Source organism: Panthera leo, chromosome C1, assembly GCF_018350215.1.
Source record: "Panthera leo isolate Ple1 chromosome C1, P.leo_Ple1_pat1.1, whole genome shotgun sequence".
Taxonomy (NCBI): Eukaryota; Metazoa; Chordata; class Mammalia; order Carnivora; family Felidae; genus Panthera; species Panthera leo.
In genome coordinates, this window is record NC_056686.1 from 157,398,935 (window position 1) to 157,420,017 (window position 21,083).

General features: G+C 38.0%; 1 pseudogene; it reads left to right on the forward strand.

The window, feature by feature from the left end:
* Positions 1–20,480: 20,480 nt before the first annotated feature.
* LOC122226026 lies at positions 20,481–20,783 on the forward strand (annotated as a pseudogene).
* Positions 20,784–21,083: the final 300 nt, after the last annotated feature.

Genomic DNA, 21,083 nt, shown 5'->3' on the forward strand with positions numbered 1-21,083 from the left:
ATATAAGCTTTGGGGATAGGACACCCCAACTCTATAATCAAAAGGAATTACTAGTGGGGCATCTGGATGGCTCTGTCAGTTAAGTGATCTCACAGTCACGATCTCACAGTTCGGTTTGTGGGGTCACGCTCCCCATCAGTGGCAGGTGGGGGGGGGTGGGGTGAGGCAGAGCCTGCTTGGGATTCTGCCTTTCTCTGCCTCTTCCCCACTCATACTGTCTCTCTCTTTCTCTCAAAATAAATACATAAACTTAAAAAAAAAAAAAGGAATTACTGGGAATGAAAAATGCGAATAGCCTACTGGTTGCTCTCTCTTTATCACATGCTGCAAATCATTAACGATCACAAACATCAAATTTTAAATATTATTTAATTCTTATTCTATACTCTTCTCTGGAATTTAGTGTATTGCAAGAACTATTACAGCAAAGTATGCTAAAAAAATTGTATAGTACAAAAAATAGGATCCACTTGGATTGGATTAGTCAATAGCCACACTATTGGTGATCTGAATAGACATGAATTTGTATGATTTTACTCTTCAGATTTGTCACTCTACCCCCCAAAAAATGTCCCAAAATTTTATAACTGTTTTTTTAAATATGTGAAGTCTACAATTGCATGTCTGGTGGCTGAAGAGACAGTTAATAAAAATGTGCTAGTCCCTAGAAATCCTATATGACTGCCAAAGTAGATGAACTGTGTCAATAATCCAAAGGTCCTGAGCCCCCTGGATTGATGGTCGCTAAGTAGTCAATTTTTTACCCCTTTGCCAAGGTGTTTGCTTCTTGGCAAGTTAAGAATCTTCTCAGAAAATAATCTCTTAGGAAAAAGCAAAGTTCCAACCTTTGGAACTTGAGATGATTAAGGTAACTGTTTTACTTGATAAACCATGGGGTTGGTTAGAGAAGGAAATGTTTAGCTTTTACTGCTGCTTTTGTGCACAACGTGTAAAGGGCTTCATGGGCAAGATTTGCTGGGCAATATACTGCCAGCATCAGGGCTGGCAGCTCTTCACAGGGAAGGTTTGCTGGCAACATAGAAAGACATTATTTTCATCAAGCTCCCCCAGATCCTCCCAGTAATAAAGCTGCTGAGCCTATCAGGCAACCATCACAATTAAGAGCTACATTGCCTAGGTTCAAATCCCAACTCTACTCAGTTATTATGAATGACTGTAAGGGGCGCCTGGGTGGCTTGGTCGGTTAAGCGTCCGACTTCGGCTCAGGTCATGATCTCACGGTCCGTGAGTTCGAGCCCCGCGTCGGGCTCTGTGCTGACAGCTCAGAGCCTGGAGCCTGCTTCGGATTCTGTGTCTCCCTCTCTCTCTGCCCCTGCCCTGTTCATGCTCTGTCTCTCTCTGTCTCAAAAATAAATAAACATTAAAAAATTAAAAAAAAAAAAAATGAATGACTGTAATATTTGAGTTCTCACAAAGTCAGTATAGTCATTCTTCTCTTCCTGTCAAAGAATCCTCAGTCTTCCCCAGGATTCATTCTATTAATGGTCCTACGGTTTTCACCATATAGTATAAACATCCAATTCTGTACACTTTCTTTTCTTATCACCATTCATCAGACCCTACTGAGGTCATTTATGGGATGTTAACACAGCAGCCTCAGAAAAGGCCTTCCCTTTTAACTTGCAAGAAGGATGAGCAGGCTAAAATTCTGTTTATGAGAGGTCTCTATCTATTATGGCATAGTCAAGCTAATGACCATCTGGATTATATTATATTTGTAGTTGAGGTCTTATAGCTGAAAGTGGGGCCAAAAATACCCTTTGATCCCTTAGATCTTCCAAGGGTCCCCAAGGATTTGTAAGCCCTTGTTGACTAAAGATAGTTCTCTGGCTGAAACTTAGATATGTGACTATTAGAATAAGAATCAATGGAGCACATGGATGGCTCAGTCAGTTAAGCTTCCGACTTTGGCTCAGGTCATGATCTTGCAGTAAAATAGTTTGAGCACCCCAAGTCAGGCTCTGTGCTGACAGCTCAGAGCCTGGAGCCTACTTCTGATTCTGTGTCTCCTTCTCGCTCTGTCCCTCCCCACTCACGCTCTCTCTCTCTCTCTCAAAAAAATAAAATAAATAAAACATTAAAAAAAACTTAAAAAAAAAAGAATAAGAATCAATGACAAAGGCCACTATTAGTACTCAAGAAGTCTCATAAAAACAAAGCTAAAAGGGGAGGGGCATGGGGGATGGTGTTGTAGAAGAATTATCTGTGAAAAGTCAACTGTTTCAAAAAAGCCTCATTAAAGACTGAAGGAGTTTGAGGCACCTGGGTGGCTCAGTCAGTTGAGCTTGCAACCTCAACTCAGGTCATGATCCCATGGTTCACGAGTTTAAGCCCTGCATTGGGCTTGCTGCTGTCAGCACAGAACCTGCTTTGGGTCCTCTGTACCCCTCTCTCTCTGCCCCTTCCCTGCTTGTGCACTCTCTCTGAAAAATAAATATATCTTTTTAAAAAATTGAGGTAGTTTGTTTTATCAAAGACCTAATATAGCATCTAATTTCAAATATCAACTTTCAAATATCTTCACCAAAGATGCCTTTGTCCTTTTTTTTTTTTTTTTTTTTTTACTCATGAAGTATAAAGACCCATTAGGTTTAATGAATTAATCACTCAGAAAGCAGTCTCACTTGCTTTGGAAAGTTTCTAATACTGCACCAGTGTGAATTGGCTTGCGAGCATAATTCATTCGGGAAACATGCCTGTAATCCAAAGCAGTCATATATCAAAGTGAATTTCAAGAACCATTGGCTCTATTGTGATCATGTGACACTCAGCATCACATACTACTCATATTGTAAGATATCGCTCATTTATCAAGTTAAAATTTATTAGAGGGGCGCCTGGGTGGTTCAGTTGGTTAAGCTTCTGACTTCAGCTCAGGTCATGATCTCACAGCTCGTGGGTTTGAGCCTCATGTTGGGCTCTGTGCTGACAGCTCAGAGCCCGTGGCCTGCTTCAGATTCTGCGTCTCGCTTTCTCTCTGCCCTCCCCTGCTCGTGCTCTGTTTCTGTCTCTCTCTCAAAACTAAACATTTAAAAAAATTAAAAAATAAATGAACACTAAAAAAAAATGTTTTAAGTACAAAACAATTTATTACAAATGTCTGTTCATCTTGCAGAACAAGTTACAATCCAAGGATTTACTATAATTAATTTGTGTCATTTGGGCTGTTATGAATTCATCAACAAAAAGAAAAAAAATGCTATTTTTCCTTTTTCTATTCAAGAAATACAGCCAAGTCTTTGTGTTTGAGTTTTAGGTTCCTTTGCCCCAGGAGGAATAACAGTGTTTTGTGTGTTTCCTAAGCTTTCTTTTTGGGAAGTCTTGACCCATGCAAGGAAATGGTATTAAGGCTTCTATGTTTCCTAGGAAATGAGAGTGCTGGCTTGGACTCCCAAATATTTGATTCTTGCAAGACTGGGAAAGGAATGGGGCTCTATGAGGAAAGGAAACTTCCACTAGCTTCTCCACAGTGCTCTAGATGTTGAAGGAAGTGGATGGGTACAGGGATATCTATGGAAGACAAGAGACTTGGGAATAGCAATGGGGATCTCCATGGCCAAGCTGCAGAAATTAGAGAGGATCTCAGGGAAGGATTGCTCTGTGGTCTACCTGGAGCCAAACAGTAAAGGGCCAGGTTGTGACAGAGGCATCATATAGCAGAAAAAGTGGATTAACAATGGTGACCACTATGGTCCAAAGACCCATCATGTCCATAAGGCCAGAGTTCTTGTACAGGCCCATGGCAGGTATGTGATTTATATTGAATTGTTTACTGACCTTGGCAAACAGGAATTCAGAAATAGACTCAATGTTAATTTAGATATCAAAACACTGCGACAAGTTGTTATGGAAAAACTCATATCTATTTTGGGTTCCTTTACTAATCCATAGACTGGAAATAATAATAACATCCATCTCAGAGATAATTGATGTGACCAAATGAGATATACTGTGTCAAGTATGAAATGCATTTCAAATGTTTTATGCTGTCTTATACTGTTGTGGATACCGTTTTCTTCCCTTGCTGGAGTGTTCACTAACCACCTGCCCCAACGTCATCTCTCTCTCGTCACTCAAATAAGTGAAGACTCAGTTCATTGCAGCCAGCAAGAGTAGCTCTATGAATGTTAGGAATGATAAGTTTCTTTTGGAAAGGCTTTTTTTCTAGGTCAGTCTATTTTACCAGTGTAGGGAAATTGATTTAACCCTTTTCTGTGCAAACACACACAAAAAGGATTCTTAATCCTTCCCTGAGGGCTTTTTTGTTTGTTTTAACATTTCTCTTATTATGTATTCTAGAATGACCTTTGAAGTTACAGTGACTTTTAAGCATGGCTACTGTGAATGCAGAAATCTAGCCAAACAATGTAGGAAACTTTATTCAGCCTAAAAGCCATCACTATGACTTTCTTGAAAGAATTATATTACAGGGGAAATGGTTTAAAATTCTAACTTGGGAGTTCTACTCCTGAAACCAATACTATACTCTATGTTAACTAACTTGAATTTAGATAAATAAATTTTAAAAATAAAATTCTAACTTGGAGGGGCACCTGGCTGGCTCAGGGCATATGACTCTTGATCTCAGGGTTGTAAGTTCGAGCCCCATGTTGGGTGTAGAGATTACTTAAAATAAAATCTTTCAAAAAATAAAATAAATAAAATAAAATTCTAACTTGGAGAGTAAGAGGGATAATCAGATAACAGATAATATTTAGATGACCATCTAAAATACGCAAATGTATCACCCTTCTCAGAATTTTAGTAAATGGTCTGTAAACAATTTCTTAAAATTAGCTAGAGGATTTCTTCATTCGCAAAACTTTTTGTACTGGAAACAATCACTCTCTACTACTCCTCCCAACAACCTTAGGAGAGAGATGTTATTAGCTTCACTTACACAAGAGGAAGCAGCTTAGGAATATTTAAGGAATTTGCCCCAAGTTCTAAGATGTAGGGAATGTCAGGGCAGGGACCAGGGCGCGTATATGTCTGAACCAAAGTCTAGACTCCACCGTGAAGCTCTAGGGTCATTCCCGCTTTCTGAACAACAGCAGCAAAAATCCTTTGCTACCTTTAAACTCTTATCTAACCCAGACCAATTCCTGACTCAAAGAAGAGTCTCAAACTCAAAGGCCTACAGGGCCTAGGCTGGTAACACAAATAAGTTAATATAGGTCATATTTAAGAAAAAACTCACATTGTTCCACAGTGTATGACTTGGCTACTGTTCAGCTTCAGTCAATTATTGTCCTGAGAGAAGTTAGACCTATTATTACCAGCCCCTAATTTTGTAACAGAAGCCAGAAATCTGGATTTTTGGGAAAAACACCCCAATTTTCAGATGTTGGCAATAAGGGTACTTGTTTTTAAAGAACAACACTTGAAAAAAATTCTGTATTTTTAAATAAAAAATAAAGCAATGCTACATGGAACAATATGTACAGGCTAAACTTTGTGAGACACAGTCTAGGGAGAAAAGGAAAACTTGTTCGATATTCTTACCTTTTGATTACTGACAGACTTTAGTCGATTTAGGTAAAAATAAATGACTTTCCAGACAGTACAATAAGAGAAAGGAGTCATGCCACAAGTACATGGTAGGAGAAAAACAGCTCATTAATTAATTGCAGTCTCATTTGTGTGTGTGTGTATATATATATATATATATATATATATATATATATATACCATGAAAATAATTTTTAGCGATCTTCCATCAGATTTTATTCCTTGACAACAAGGGTAAACATATAAAAATGTTGTGTACCAATTACTGGAAATATAGAAATTATATTAAATCTATGCATATTTCCTTTGACGACCAATTCATTGGAGTAATTTAAAGCTAAATCAAAATCAACTCATTCCTTTATGGCAAAAGCAATCTTATCTGCAGCCAGCCAAGAGAGCATTATCAGGTTTGGTGGTAGGTTTTTGTCCACACACCCCCCCCACCCCCATGACAACTTAAATGAAAAGCCCTCAGGTTGAATTACAGCAAAAAAGGGGGAAAAAAAATCCTATTTTCTAAAATCTTTCTCTAACTCTGACTCTCAGATCTCTGCACTAGAGATACGGCTGGAATGTGGATGTAGATGGGAGTAGTAGTGCCAGAATCTTTTCAATGGATGTGCTTCTAAGCACAAATTTTTTTAAAGAAGTTTCCCAATATCCCTCAATGGAAAAAAAAAAAATTAATCTCTGGGCCTCAAAAAAAGTACTGTCTCCATTTCATTTTTATCAGCCATTCGCATTAGTAACTATAATATTTTCATTTGTCTCTTTGTTTTCCCCTCTCAGTTACATATACTTTTTAAAATAGTGGCTGTGTTTGAAGCTTTGTAATTAAATTATTGTGGATCCATCCTTGCATTTGTGAAGGCACGGTTTTCAAATAATATGTATTGAAAGACTGGAAGATCAAAACAGTAAAAGTGCAGAACAAAATTAGTCTCAGGGACCCATTTTCTCTTTGGGTTTCTATCTATTACAATGATTTCGATCCTTAAGGCAAGGAAGAATCACATTCCTTCTACACAAAAGCAACTCTGAAAGTCACTATTTTGTATAATGCCTAACATGGAGCTTGATACAGAGTGAGTAGACTATAAGTGGAATTGCTGAACTATATTGCAAACATTTTGTAAAATCTGAATTTTAAACAGCATTAGGTCAAAATGTTTACTCTTTGAACTTCTGTCTTTTTATTTACTCATAGGTCCTTTGGTCTGGCTTGAGATGCACAGAGCTAAGACCTAGGAGATTTAGCACACCTTAAATAGGGAGTCAAATAGTATGCTAAGTGAAATAAGCCAGACAGAGAAACACAAACACTGCATGGAATCACTTATATGTGGAATCCAAAAAAAAAGTTGAATGCATTGAAACAGCAGAGAAGTGGGTGCCAGGGGCTGGGGAAAATAGGGAGAGGTTGGTAAAAGAATACAAACTTTCAGTTGTGAGATGAATAAGGTCTGAGGATCTAATGATCCAATGTATAACATGATCACTTTATTGCTAACAACTGTATTGTAGAACTGAAATTTGCTAGGTAAAATTTAAATGTTCTCAAATACAACAAAAAAGGCTAATATGTGAGGTGATGGATGTGTCAATTAACTCCATGGAGGGAATTCTTACAAAATGTACATGTATATCAAATCATTACATTGTACAGTTTAAATATCTTATAATTCTACTCATCAGTTATACCTTAATAAAGCTGGGGGGGGGGGTGGTGGGAAAGGGAGCCAAAGGCAGTGAACGGTTATATAAACCAAGTTAAAATGTTGACAAGCGTCTTGCCATTTCTGAATGTTTCCAACTATGTAAGGAGAACATTTTTCATTGCTAAAATGGGCATGTATAATTTTTTAAATTAATGTTTTTCTTATTTCAACCAGAAAAGGAAGAGTGAAATCAAAGGAATTTACACTTCCAAAGAATTTTTTAGGAATTTTGGATGCAAAGAAAAAGAGCAGCTTCATATGGTAAGTTGTCATGTTGAGAAAAATAAAAGGAGCTAATGAATGGGAATATAGAACCTTGAGACAACTATCACTGTATTTGTAGAAAACTGTTAGCTATTTTAAGTCTAAAATGGCCCAGGTTTTCTAGAATTAATTTCAATTTTAAAAATCTATAAAACTGCAAGCCCTGTACTTGTTCCGGTTGGGCCTATAAGAATGTCCTATTTCCATGGCAAAGCTTTAAGTAAAAATTTTAAAGGTGAAAATCATGGCAAAAGATCAAAGGATGAGAAATAGGTGGCAGGCTGTATAGTCAGTTCTACATCAATAGCATTCAGCCGCCTCCTCCTCCTATTTCTTGATAAAAACCCATTAATTCCCACTCCCTTCTGTGCTAACATTCAAGAAAAATATGCTTGGACCTGCCTCGCACACTGTGAGAAGCACAAGAGTAGAATCATGATAACATTTGAAATAGCTCTATTCAACTCGTGGCTGTGCAACCAGCACTCTCATCCATCCGCATACAATGTCCTTGCAAAGCCTGAAGGAAAAATGATCATCTCCTTTACTGCCTGGGGTAGAAAGATCAGATTAAGGCACATAAAAAGGTTATGCAGTAACCAAACAGGAGACAAGCATTTCTAACCCTGGGCTCATGGCAATAATTTTTCCATACAGTTTGGGCAATACCCATGGGGTAGATGTTTATCTGTGACATTTCTTAAATAAATTTGCTTATTTTGGAGAAAGCAGGAGAGAATAAAAGGACAAAGGTGGAGGATTAAATTTGACCATTCTAAAATGTGAACCTCTGACCTCCAACTATTACTTTCATGTGGGTAAAACATAGCACTTCAAGGTCTTACATATAGATGGCACCTAGCCAATCTACATCCTTCTCAGTAAACTTTTTAAAGAGGAAAATATATACACAAATCATTAAGTATACAGTTAGATGGATTTTTCATAAATTAATCCATGTAGCCAGCACCAAATCAAGAGTCAGAACATTATCCACATCCCAGAAGCTCCCCTCATGACCCTTTTGGTCACTCTCTTCCCCCAAAGGACACCACTATTCTCACTTCTAACCACATAGGTTCATTTTAATAAGTATATATTTTAATGCACTTAAATTTATGTCTTTTTGAGTACTTGGCTCCAGATAAAATCTGTATATATATATTAAACCAACCTAGCTGTCTTAGGCATTCATTGACTACTCAGCTACACTGAGTATTACACAGTAAGTACCATTTTGGAACAAAAGACCCCAGGTTTTGTCCCTGTGGCTCTGCCACAAATTAGTTGTGAGATCTAGATGGAGTAACTTTTCCATTTGGGCCCTTAAATACCTGTCTGTAAAGTAAGTATATTTAAGTAGAAAAGGTATAAGGTCTCTTCTGAAAGAATATACTTAGCATGAAAATATCATGAATATATACTTTCAACTACATATACCTTTCAAATACATACATATATTCAAATATAATACTTATATATTCAATTGAACATATATTCAATTACATATAATTATATATAAATAACTTATAACTTTAGACAGAGATTTACAAAATATTGTGCCTATTTACTTCAAAGACAAATATTTATTATGGCACTGTGGCCAATATACATGGGTAATAAGAATATATATGGGGTCCCTGCTCTCATGCTGTTTCCAGTTTTACTCTAACTTAAGCAAAAAAGTTAATTAGTGATTAATGATGAAGCAGGGCATATGGGTGGCTCAGTTAAGTGTCTGACTTTGGCTCAGGTCATGATCTCACAGTTCGTGGATTTGAGCCCCGTGTCGGGCTCTGTGCTGACAGCTCAGAGCCTGGAGCCTGCTTTAGATTATGTGTCTCCCTCTCTCTCTGCCCCTCCCCCACTTGTGTTCTGTATCTCTCTCAAAAATAAATAAACATTAAAATTTTTTTTCTTTAAATAAAGAAGAGAAGGAACCATGGGACTAAGTACCTATGGATCATTTCCTCCCAAAAGGACACAATTCAAGGAAATAAGGGAGCTCTATATAGAACTCCAGAGTAGAAAAAAATTACAGTGTCTGAGCCTTGATAATCTTTTCTTTTTTTCTACTCAGTGAAAACTTCTCTTCCCCAAAGTGTCAGCGCCCTTATCTCTCTCCCTATCAAAACCTATTATTAAGATTAATTTATTCTCATTAATGTGTAAATGGTTGCCAAACCTGAATATTTTCTCTCACAAAAGTGTTTATACTGACCAAGACATTTTGATTTTGAGAATGAATTTCTGGTTACAGAATTTCAAATATCAGAGAGTCAGAAGGGCAGGACCTCTTTTAGACAAGGAACAACTAAAATCACCCTCTTCAGGGAGCCTTAAAGCAAACTTCTCTCCCTGTGTTAGTGGCCACGATTTATTAAGCACTTACATTGGCCAACATTGTGCCAACCTCTTTATATACATCGTCTCATTTATTTCCACAGACACTATTATCATTTTTTTGACATTATTATCATTTTTATTTCACAGATGAAAAAGCTGTTAGTTCCTAGCCCAAGGGCACACAAGGAATGACACTAAATCCCACCTTTGCCTTTCTGAAATGCCAGTCTGATCCTGGGTTTGGTAGCAGTTACCAGCCAAAGGCAAAAGGAGAGGCCAAAGTTCCCCAGAGCAGTTCCAGGAAGGGAACACACTCTTCTGGAACATTGGTAGTAAAGGCCTGAGAGGAAAGGAAACACAACCACTGTTATTTCTGCTTCTGGCAGCTCTGGGCTTCCTCCTGCAGACTAGACCCTTACAGAAGCTGCATTAATGCTATCAAGGCCCTGATAACTTAAAGAGTGGCAAAATTCTAAGGGTGCATTGAAATACTGCTCCCAAAGGCCTACAGATCAACCTGCTGGGCAGCCCTGACTTAAAGTCATTCCCAGCCAACGTGTTATAGAAGCTTCTGAGGCTAATAGGGACTTCAGCTATAAATCAAGAGTGGCCTCTGAACATCCTGACAGGGCATAAAACATCCAAAACTCCCCTCTGAACACAAGCACTGACCATGTCTCCTAATTCTTATAAGGAAATGCTGCAGTCACTCCAAAGGGCTTGTTGTATACTGTAGGTAGAATTGTAAAGCCCTGAGGCTTTTCAAAGGGCCTTTACTAAGCAGGGGTTCTAAGTACTATGCTGAGAAAGAGAACACAGCTTGGTAACAGGTATCCCCAGCACTTAAAGGGAGTATCTCTAATGATTCCCACATATATGATGCAACATTCTAAAAGTACTCAAAACCAAAAATTAATTCAAAACCTAGGTACAATCTCCCACCATGCTTGGGATGAGAAGGAATATCAAAACCCTGCAATAGAACACAGCTACTCCAGAAAGCAAGGGATCATTGACTACTCATTGAAGCTACATCTCAACACGTGATGATTGCATTTGTTTCAAGAAGATTACTGGAATTTTGTCCAGAATGGTTTCAGTGCCAGTCCAACATAATGGAAAGGTAAGTTTGGGACTATGGCAACCCACAATAATTATAGAGACTCATTTGGGGCAGTTCCATTTATAGGAAGACAGATTGAAGTCTCAAACTACTAAATTCAAACAAATGAAAATATGCTCAATCCAAGTCAATTGCTCAGAAAGAAATGAAATTAAGCTGCATTGTTTTAATCCAAATGAGTTTTTCAAAATGTTATTCACAAATATCCAGCTTTATCTAATTTTATGATATATTTTATTCTAGGCCCTAACATTGCTACAGTTTGTCTTAGGGGCCAAGATATGGCTGTGACTTGGCTTAAGTGAACCACCAGCTTCTAAGGAGACTTATCAGGGAGTGTAAGATAAACAGAAGTCAGCGGTATGTTCAGGGTTGTTGGACGGGTTTTGAAGGAGGAGGAGAAGGGGCATCAAAGACTTGCACACCATCAGAGGTGAGGACGCCCAACTTCTCCGCGTTCCATTTCCTCTAATCTGGATTGGCATGTCTGACCAAATTCTTGCCTCTGGTGCCACTTTTAAAATCCTAAGAGATGAGAACATCAGAGGACTATTTATTATATTTTTAAAAGGATGGTCTCAATTCAAAATGAGGTAGATCTATATTGACTGACGTGCAGCAACTGCAAAGATACATTATTAAACATTTAAAAAAAGAAAGTTCCAGAATGTCATCTATACTGTGCTATTTGTGTATTTTTTTTTTTAAAAGGTGGCGGGGGGAGGAGAAAGGTATACATAAATGCTTTTTTGTGCATATCTAGATTCTAGAAGGATACATTAGAAAGAGGTACAGATAAAGGGATTAGATAAGGGGATCTTGGGACTGAGATATCCACCTACACTATACACCTTTCAGAGTTATACAATTTTTCTGGGTTGAGAAGGTAATCGTGAAATAAAGTGCAACATTTAATTGAGAGTTATATTTTCCAGACCAATATTTGACTTTGAAATTTAACACAAAGTACTGTGCAGAAATAAAGTCACCCAATGATGTCTTAAACAGCTAGTCAAGCCCAGGAGGATTTTTAAAGTGCAAATGTCAGTCCATTTTCAATAAACCTGCTTCTTTTGCTGCTGTTTTTAGTCTTTTTTTTTTTGGCCCTCAGATTTTCTGAAGATTGAAATCTTCATGGTTGTGAAAGAGAAATCACAAAGACTAAAAGAGAAAATGTGTTGTTGTGTTAGTTATTAAATAAAAGTGTTTCCCCTACTCTCTGGAGACAGAATTACAAAGAAAAGCTGAAGTCATCTAAGATTTATTTCTCAGTCCCTAACTGCTTGTGAATATGGATCAAGATTGACACCCAGTGGCCAAATTTAATCCTTTCTTTTTTTTCCACTGAAATTCCCTTTCTGGGTAATTAGCCATTTTCTAAAATGTCCCTTTATTTGTTTTCAATTGTAAATATTATTTAAATCTATGTCTTGTTTATTCAAAGTGTATCATATCTTATAAAGCCAGATTCAACTAGTAAGCCTTATTTCACACATAATTAATAGATTTATGTCTGTATCCTCTTTTTTTATGCATTTTCTTACCTAACAGTAAAAAGCAATTGGGGGGGGGGGGGGCAGAGGGATGGGCAAAATGGGTGAAGGTGAGTGAGAGAGTCAGGTTTCCAGTTATGGAATGAATATGTGACAGGGATGATAAGTACAGATAGGGAATATAATCAATGGTATTATGATAGCATTGTATGGTGACAGATGGTAGCTACACTTGTGAGCATAGTATGACATATAGACTTGTCCAATCACTATGTTGTACACCTGAAACTAATGTAACATTGTGTGTCAACTATACTTCAATTAAAAAAAAAAGACTATTTGCCTTCACTTGACAAAACAGTGTACTCAATTTCTAGTAGAAGCTAATGGAATAAATTAGAATTATATAGCAAACCTAATTGGACAACAAGATAATTTATATCCTTAACTTTTCCTAAAGCAAATAGCAAAATTACCTGTTCTGATTGGTAAGTTACTTATAGATAATTAAACATTAATGATTTTAATTTTGAAATCTTGAGGGTGATATAATTGCACATAAAATATGCTAATTAGGAAATTCTATCAGAGTTGAAGTTTGCTTCTATTTAAAGAGGAGAGGGGCACCTGAAAGACTCAGTTGGTTAAGCGTCCAACTCCTGACTCCTCGACTCAGGTTGTGATCTCAGTGTTTATGAGGTTGAGCCCCTGCTTCAGGCTGGCACTGACAGCGTGGAGCATGCTTGGGATTCTCTCTCTGCCCCTCCCCTGCTCTCTCTCTCTCTCTCTCTCAAAAATAAACAAATTAATAATAATAATAATTTAAAAAATAAAGATAAGGAGAAAAATGCATAGCATGTATAATTTTGTAAATCAATCTCTTATATGAACACTGGAAATTTTGTGGTAAGATTTGTATTGTGGCATCCATTTTAATGGTTCTAAAGAATAGAAAGAAAAAAACCTTAATTTTTATGATGTTAATATTTTAGCAAATACATATGACATGTGTAACACAGATTACCAAACAAGCTGTGAATTTAAGAATCAAAAAGATCAAAGTCCAAATTCTAACTGGGCAATCTTGGACAAGTCTCAGCATTTTACTAAACTTGAAATGCCTCGCCTATAAAATGGAGCTAGTAATCCTTCCTTGCAGGGCTGTCGTGAGGATTAAATGAGATATAATTTTAAATGCTTATCACGGTACCAGGCACATAAATATATAAGAGTATTTATTATTACCTGAATACCAGAAACAGCAAGGTTACTAAAGTCAAACCCCCATGAACCAGACTTATCTTCTTGAATCAAGTTTCCAATAGCTGCTTTGATACAGGTGAACAGGGGTCCCAGATAATCTGAAAGTATAAATAATCCAAAAAAATCAAATAATCCAAATAAAATCACTTACAAGTGGGTTTCTATTATACGATACTTTTATGGCCTACTTACTTTCACAATCATTTTTTAAATCAAAAATTAAAATTAGATTGAAAATCAGGGCTCTCCAAACTTTTTTCCTTTCAGGAAAAAAAAACCAATAAACCTATAAACCTCCATGTATGATATATGTAAATTACTGATATTTGGTATAGACACACTATTGACCTCTTACGCATATTATAAAATATGCCCAAAATAAAAATGTTTGAAGTATGAACTAAATATAAATTGAAGTGGAGACATTCTTTTCTATCTCACAATGGAATATCTTACACATGCTTGGGGAGGGTACCTCCCATTCTGGAGGTGTTACACTAACAGTTCTCTGACTTCTCACCAGTGAAGGGCAGAGAAACTGATTGGTGATCGGGCACACTGGAACAAGCAAGGGCTTTAAGGACCCGTCTTTTCTTGCATTGGAAATTGCTCTTCCATTTATGACTGGTGCAGTCTTCACAGATCTCTTCATCTCTTTAAGCCTCAGGGTCCTCTTCTATCAAAGGAAGGTGATTATACCCGCATATGATACTATCCATAAAACACAGTTGTGGGAGCACAGTATCGTTATTACTTAGAGGTGAAAGAAGCTTTCAAAGGTCACTTAGAACACTGAAGCTAGAATGACACAGTCCACCAGATTTTGAAGTCTGGGAGACTTGCCAAAAGCCACAGAGCTAGCTAGCTACAGACAAATCCAGAACCATCCTGTTGTCTTTACTGAGCTGTAAACTACCTCAAAAAGTGTGCTGTCAGGCAAGTTTTCTCTGGAATTGGGAATTTTAATTCTGCCATGAAATTTCCCATAAATTTTGTCCCATCTGTAATCTACATAGAGGTACAGTTAAGGATACAATTACCAATATACTCTTATGATATGGTTTTAAAAAATCCCACAAGTCACAAAGTAAAGTATGTCCTATTACCAGCACCAAAAATCTCTTCAAAATATTTTATTTTTAAATCTACAGAAGAGGAAAAGCTCTGGTCTAGAAGAAATGAAACTTAGATTCTGGTTCCAATTGTGATGTGAACAAATCACTTGTTCACTCTATACTTTATTTTCCTCAGCTAGGTATTAAAGGGAAATGATAATTTACTTATTGCAAGGACAGCATAAGCATACAATAAACAATAATATAGGTTAGTGAAAGGACTCTATGAATAACAATCATTGCTAATGACGCGCGCGCACACACACACACACTTGAGGACTCTTCCCAGACCAAAAGAAAGATCTGGTCCCTTTAGAGACGAGACCATAGACTACTCCACCAGGCCATGGGTTTCACCAACAAAAATCACTGTCATTTCTGCCTTCTCCGATCCCCCCTTTTGTCCTCTGACTACTATAGGGGCTGGCCTCTGTCCTAGACCTATTCTGAGCCATTCCTTATCAGCAGCCCCAGGCCCTCCAGCCTGTAGACAAGGTGTATGGTTTGCTAAGAATGAGCCTTGGAATCCCACATAGCCAGGTCACAACATTTCCCACCTGACTTCTCCCTGACCAAGTCATCTCAGTCCTTAAGACTGAGCAGCTGCCTTGGCTCAACTGTTTGGAGCTCTCAGCCTTTACAAGGACTGATGTCTTAACCAATTAAGAATGGATGTCATATTGTGGGTCTACTACTGTGCTGGGCATTTTACATACAGCATTTCCAATCCTTATAACAATCTGTGAAGTGGTGATTATTATTTCACTTTACAGTTACAGAAATTGAGACTCAGAAAGGTTAAGGAACTTGCAAAAGTCACACAGCTAAGAAGGGAAAATGCTTGGATAACCATTTCAGTCTGGCTCCAAATCATGTGTGCTTCATAAAATATTTCACATCCTGATTCCCTGCCTTGATCCTGCCTGATTTATCCCTGCATTCTGGATCCTGTTTATTATAACTTTGCAGGGGTCCTCCCAGGAACCACTGGATTGGCATACACAACAACTTCCTGCTTGTAGGCTTATCTACTAAATGGAGCACATATTGGAGCCCACAGAAGCATTTTCCTACTCTTGTATATACCTTAATTCGCTAACTGCCTGACAAGCTTATATTGCTACACCCTTTAGACCCAGAGCATCGTGTTGCATGGCATTCCCACCTGTACTTTTTTTTTTTTAATTTTTTTTAACGTTTATTTATTTTTAAGACAGAGAGACAGAGCATGAACAGGAGAGGGGCAGAGAGAGAGGGAGACACAGAATCTGAAACAGTCTCCAGGCTCTGAGCTGTCAGCACAGAGCCCGACGCGGGGCTCGAACTCACGGACCGGAGATCATGACCTGAGCCGAGATCATGACCTGAGCCGAAGTCGGACGCTTAACCGACCAAGCCACCCAGGCCCCCCCCCCGCCACCTGTACTTTCATTTCTCTCTCATCTCAAGCCCAGCTTCCTTCTTTTCATGCCAGCCCACGTTCCTGAGGTTCCAGCATGCTTTTACATCGGAGCCTGCCTTAGCAGCAACACACACAACACCTTATTATCTCCCTAAAATAATGTCTTAAGGAACTAACAAATTATTCACTACCTTGGAAAATATTATATTTCATTTGGATGGGTAATTGTGCATAAGCTTTTTTTTTTTAAAAGTAATATCTATGTCCAATGTGTAGTTTGAACTCACAACTCTGAGATCAAGAGTCACATGCTCTAACTAATGAGCCAACAAGGCACCCCTTGGATGGATAATTGTGATTCACCATTAAGAAAAAAAAAACAGCAGATATTTAGGCTGTCTTTTAAATGACAGAACAGTCATTTGAATTGAAAACATCTGAGTATCAAGAAAGCAAAAATCTTTTTAATCTTTATAGATACACAGGGAACAGAATGGGATGGTACCCCCCACCCACACCCCCCCACACACACACACACACCTGCTTTTTAAAATTCAGGGACAGTGATATAAAGCCTCAATAGAGGGCAATAAGCCACATGAAATTTTTAATTTTTTTATGTCTTTATTTTTTTTATTTTGAGACAAAAAGACAGACTGCGAGCCAGGAGGGGCAGAGAGAGAGGGGGAACAGAATCTGAAGCAGGCTCCAGGCTCTGAGCTGTCAGCACAGAGCATGACATGAGGCTCGAACTCATGGAGTATGAGATCATGACATGAGCTGAAGTTGGACGCTTAACTGACTGAGCCACCCAAGTACCCCAATCCATGTGAAATTTTAATGAGCTCACACTAATTCTCCAAGTTCAGGGAAATGCAAAAAAGCACTATAATCACATTTTATAGGCATTTTAAAAAGAAACAGAGAAAGTATAAATTAAAATTAACTATGATATTGTAAGACTGAACCTTGCAGATTTTACAGAATAGGAATCATGCCACACACTTGTGACAGGTCACTTTACTATACCTTAAAAGTCCTGATTTACAAGAAATATCCTGCACTTTTCATGCTCTAGTGAACAAAGCTATCTCCAAAGTTGAAGCCTTAGCTATGATCCCAATTATATAAATTTAGGAAACAGTTTACTGAAATTCAGACCTATAGCAGAAAGTAAATGCAAGGCTCTTGCAAAGTGGCTTCTACTCCTAACTTCAAATGTGAATGTGTTTCATCTGAGGCAACTGTGCAACAATTATCTAAACAGCTATTATCAAGGTTACATGGGAATAACTCTGTTCCCATCACCAAAAAGTGCCCAGAGAAACGTACCAGACTCATATGACACCTTTGCTCTAATTAGACTTTAAAGTCTAATTAGATAATGCACACTTTCTCCCTTCCTGTCTGGGGAATGACCAAATATCAAGTATCAAAAGTGGACTTGGGCAGAGTGATTCGGTAAGACCAGCCGGATAGGAAAAACATACTCCCTTAGACTATGCTTTTACTTCAATAAGTGATAGTGTTTCACTTTCGTTGGCATTGTTTTCTTTTGTGTCAGAAACTGTAAAGCCAAGTACTTCACCCTATTTGTGAGGACCGGTAAAACATGTCCCTTGCAACTCTTAATACAGCAGCCAAATTGCTAAGAGAATCTTAAAGGATAGAGATCAGAACTAATCAGCATCAGGGCCTTAGCAAAGCAGCTAGAGTCTACTCAAAACTTCAGACTTCAAAGAAGACAAAAGTTGGTTTCCACACAAGTTCCCATCAATGTTGACAAGGTCATGGATGTCAACCTGTATCAGGCCTTTTTCATGACTTGCTGCTATAATAATAGTGTGTATTGAGAGAAGATTTTCATGCCAAGAAACCACTCTGATTCTTTTTAATTTGCCATCAAAAAACATCACAAGTCTTCTAGTTAAATATAGAAACTGGTCTTTACATTTCCCTAAGCCTCTAGGAGATGATCTCTATTGATATTACCAGAAGGGAACTCATTCTGGATGTCCCGGAGCACAGGGAGGTACAGGTAGCCTTTGCCTGTTGCAATTTGATGTTGATATTTTGGTTCTTTTGTGCTCCTGTTGTCCCCTGGTTCAGTAATGGGACAGTGAGCAGAGGAAGTGGCTGAGGGATCCTATAATAGTTTTTTTTTTTCATGTTTACTTATTTATTTTGAGAGGGAGAGAGAGAGACCATGAGTAGGGGAGGGGCAAAAAGAGGGAAAGAGAATCTCAAGTAGTCTCAGTGTTGTTAGCCCAGAGCCTGATGCAGGCTCAATCCCAGGAACCATGAGATCATGATCTGAGCCAAAATCAAGAGCCACCATCTGAGCCACCCAGGTGCCCCTATCCCATAGTAGTTTTGCAGTCATAGGAATTCTCTTGCCCCAGACCTGCACATTCTTTGCCCTGTTGCCCATAAATAACAGGCTGCACAACATAATCACCAAAGCCACTGATTTTCCAAGACAAATGACCAATAAATTTTGATTAAAAACTTATAGTTCTGTATCAAACCTCTGCTACAGTAATCACAGAGTCATGACATTGGTTAGCAACACATGGATTACGAGATAATATTTTGACAATTCATGGTTAAATATAATTTTCAAAAAAAAGATAAAATCATAACTTTCATAGATACAAAGATGAATGTGTATTAAAGATTTTATTTAATTTAATGAGGAAACTGAGGAGGATTTACAACCAATCAAAGCAGAAGTCAAAAAAGCACAAATTTTCATGGAGTAAGGAAATGGGAAATGAATGCGCAAATGAAGGCAAAACTAGCTTCTTCCACAGTGGAGGATAGTCAATTGAACCTCTACTACACAGGACAGAATTTGCATGTCTATAGACAAGAATTTTTTTTTACATGACTATCAGTTATCTACAATTTACAGAACTGTAAAGCCCCCATAGAATCAGAATCAGATAACATAGAAGGGTGTCCCCTAGATAGTGCATAGTTTTTCACTGAAGCACAAAATTGTTCCTACAACATCTATGTTTATACCAACTTGAGATTAAAGAAGTAATGGATAGGTAACTGTTGTCCAAGTAAACAGTCTGAAAGAATGGTACAAATTATCAAAGATCTTTCAAGGAGCATGACCAATAAGACTTTCCCAGTTTTGTACCATTAAAATGTCACTCCATGTTCAACAATAGTATTAAATACTATTATGTGTGTAATTGTACATACAGTTAGTTCCAGAATGCTGGTTGAACCATTTTGTTCCATGTTCCTTGAGGAGCCGCAGCCCCAAACTGTTGAGACACTGTTCTATCTGCACCTAAACTTCACTCATCTCTTTTCTCTTTCTTTCTTCCTTTCTTTCTTTCTTTCTTTCTTTCTTTCTTTCTTTCTTTCTTTCTTTCTTTCCCCTTTCTTTCTTTCTCTCTTTCTTTTACCACAAGAGTAGGATCTGAATAAAAAAGAGCTCCTGGCTCCTGGAACCATAACTGAGATAATGACGACTCTTACATGCAGTGTTCCAAGTTCAGATGCCATATTGATTGACAATAAATGTCTTCCTCCAGCATCTCCTCTAGTATCATTTGGCTTTGATTTTACTTACTTTTATTTTATTTTATTTTATTTTATTTTATTTTATTTTATTTTATTTTATTCTATTCTATTCTGCTCCACCAACCAAGTTCTCACAACTCCATAAAGTCAGGGAAGCATTAATTCCTCCCTAGTCACTACAATTGCTGAAATGGAGTCAGCTGATATTTCCACAGTTGTTTGTACAGCTCAGAGACAACTTTATGAATGCCATACCCTTCCTTGACATTATAAGCCAAATGGAGACAAGTGGAAATATATGCCATAGGCCTGCCTAATAACTGGCACGTGTCAGGATCATATTTTTAAAATATTGAACTGATGCAGTTTTGGTCTCATAACCTTTAGTAATTCCTGGTTTCCCTGAAGCTCCCTACATATAGCCTAGAAGAAAGAGGCCAACTGAGTCTCTTCATCAGTTCACAGAAGACACAACTGTTTCAAAGCAAAAGCAAAGGGACTAAGGGAAGCAGCTTCCGGGGTACCCAGGCGTAGGCGACCACAGCTACCCTCCTCTTGTGATGGTAGGGGACTGTGTGCCACACGCTGCCTGTGGTTTGGGCCGGGTCTAGGCCTACAGGAGCAGCCAATCTCCACCACAGGGCAGCAGCTTCCTGGAGTAGAAGGAAAGAGGGGTGATTTGGGTCTCAGTACCCTGGTAGCTATTCTGGCTCCTACTCCAAGTCACCCATGGGGTTGCAATTCGGATACTCCCCAGGGCAGCAGGAAACCCACCCCGAGGGTTCTTCAAGGACATCTACACCCTTTGGATCAGGGTGTGGTGGAGAAAAAAGAATGTCTAATGAGTGGGAAAGTTATTTCAAGCCTTCAATGCTTGAAGACCCTTGGGCTGGCCTTGAACCCATATCTGTAGTGGATTTTAACCAACAATACAACAGTATTTAAACATTCAGAGGCAGAAAAGGAAGATACTTTTGTTAACATTTCTGAAATTCATCTAGAAGCTTCCCATGTCAGGAACATCTTGGACAAAACTTTCACTTGTGTAATTACATTGAACTTAAGATGGTGACTTTGAATATTTAGTTGGGTCTTCTTGATATTTTTCATCATATCAAGTATTGTTGATATTAGAGAAGACATACAGTAGAATAATTTGCAGTATTTAGCTCTTTAGAAGTGCCTACCACATTTTAGAGAATTTACAGTTTCCAAATATTTCACGTTCACAGTTATATAATGGACATGTGTCTTTCAATGGTTTTCCAATGTTTTAAAATA